Here is a 2500-nt window from a genome sequence, read left to right as displayed (position 1 = left end):
GAAGCATTAAAAACGCGTACGATAAACTCTACAATCAGATCATGCCTTAGCCTTCCTTTCGAATAAAATTTTTTTTAGGGTTTCTTCCCCTCTCATTTTTCCATTCCTTTTCCACATTTTTTATTTAGGCCTACGCCATGTAAGGAGATTTGTCCCATGTCCCGTAGGCCTTCACGTAAAAAAAGACACCACACTCTTTAAGTATTCAAGACCTCGTATAGGTCTGTTCCGTGGAATGCTTTTCTGTTGACAATTTGTGTTTTAGTGATTCAGCTACCTTTAGGGAGCTTTCAGAAGCTTTGTGCTTCATTAGAAATAAAATCATTAAGACTTTCACCCAAGGTTGGCAATGATTAAATCAAACTGATTTGATCAAGTGATTAAATCATTGATTTTTCCATTAAAAAAAAAAAATTCTCATTTTTTTTTCATTTTTTTATTTGAAAGCAAACGAATTGAAAAATATGGTTTGGAGGTTAATAAAAACTTGAGCATAACTGTGTTGCATCGATTTATTTTGATATAAAAAAGAATTGTAAGTAGGTACTTTGGGCCAGAACTGGAAACCTAAAAGATAAATCAATAGTAATTCTGTCATGAAATATATTTTGGGGAGAAAAAGATTGAAAAAACATCTAACAAAAAAAACTAACTAAATACAAAAAATCAAATAAATCACAAAAATCAAATATATCACTGATTTATTTTTTTTATTTATTTTTTTTAACAAAAAAAATCACCAACGCTGCTTTCACCAGTGGTGTCAGGGGAAAGTTGCGTTTTCATTTGTGTTAGTTGAGTTGAATATAGGATTTAGGCCGAAGGCCAAGCACTGGGACCTATGAGGTCATTCAGCGCTGAAACGGAAATTAACAGTAAATGGTTTAAAAGGTGTAACAGGAGAAGAACCTCAAAGCAGTTGCACTATGAATCAAGTGTTAAGAGAGTGTTGAGGAAAGTAGGATGGAGAAAGATAATATAAAAGGAGGCACAGTAAAAGGAACAAAAGTGGCTGCAGCTAGGGACCGGAGGCAGACTGTCTCAAGAACGGATGGACTGATTTTCCAAATACATCTCCCGGTAATTAAATATTAGGGACGGTTTAAAGCCATAGAAATTGATCTGACCTTAGTTAAAAAAAAAAAAAAGAAAGAAATCCAGCATCCTACCTTAAGTAAGCAACCTGATCTATTTACATTTTAAAAGTGTCTTTTGTCTCGAAGTACAAATACTATTGCAGATCCTGAGTACAGATCTATCCTAGTAAATAAAGATACCTGTCACTGAAGCTGCTTTGGTAAAGGATAGGTTAACAAATGAATTCTCTTCTCTTAACACTTATGAAGGACTGAAGCTTCATTGTTAGGTAGTTGGACCTCTAAAGGCAACAAAGCAGATGCAATATCTTTATTATTATTATTATTATTATTTTTACTTTACAGGCATGATCGTCTAAACGTTTACAAATGACTGAAATTTTATTGTTACTAAGTTGGACCCCTAAACGCAACAAAGCAGATGCAATACCTCTCTTTTTTTTTTTTTTTTTTTTTTTTTTTTTTTTTTTTTTATTTTTTTTTTTTTTTTTTTACGGGGAAGGACGACGGGGCGAGCAACCTCCAAGACCGGGCCATAAAACAAACAGCAACAAAAATGTGGGAGGAGAAAATGAACTGTGATAAATCAGCTTCTCAAAGAAATAATGATTTGAGCCAACGAGAACGGAACAAGGGAGAAAATATTTCAATAGACCAAAAAAAAAAAAATTCTATTTTCAATAAACTGGCTACTGGCCAAAGGCTAGTCCTTTTTTTTTTCTTGGCGATCTACATCTTTCTTGATCACCAAAAAAAAAAAAAAAAAAAAAAAAAACCTTAATGGCTACTTCACTGGACGACGGCCAACCTACCCAAATTCTCTGAAGGAACCTGACGAGGGGTTTGTAGATTCTGATAAGTCAATTACTGTCCTTTGATCAGTGACTCCTGTCAGCCCTTCTATTCAGGTTTACATAAGGCTGTCTCCCGAGTTCTTTTCTACCAGACTTTTAAAAAAGATTGAAAGATAGAGACGAACTTTCATGACAGATTATAGCAGGATTCTTATATATCTGCCTTGTAAATATGTACTATATACTAGGAACTGAACTGAAATATGGTAAAATTATTCTTCTTGTGTTAAAAAAAAACATTGTTAGGACTCTTATTGGAATTTTAATGGACGCAGATATTTATAGATACATAAAAATTACTCACATATTTTTCAACATTGATATATATAAATAATATAATATATATATACTATCATATATATATATATATATATATATATATATATATATATATATATATATATATATATATATATATATATATATCAGAATCAACTGGTCACTTTTATCAATTAATATAAGTATTTGCAACAGTCACAATGACCTCTCAATTTCACCAATTTCCTCACACTTTTTTTATACGCTAATCACTACCAAACATTCAGTTCC

The sequence above is a fragment of the Macrobrachium nipponense genome, chromosome 38 (genome assembly GCF_015104395.2).
Source record: "Macrobrachium nipponense isolate FS-2020 chromosome 38, ASM1510439v2, whole genome shotgun sequence".
Lineage (NCBI taxonomy): Eukaryota > Metazoa > Arthropoda > Malacostraca > Decapoda > Palaemonidae > Macrobrachium > Macrobrachium nipponense.
The sequence above is the reverse complement of the archived record's forward strand: the minus strand, read 5'-3'. Positions refer to the sequence as shown.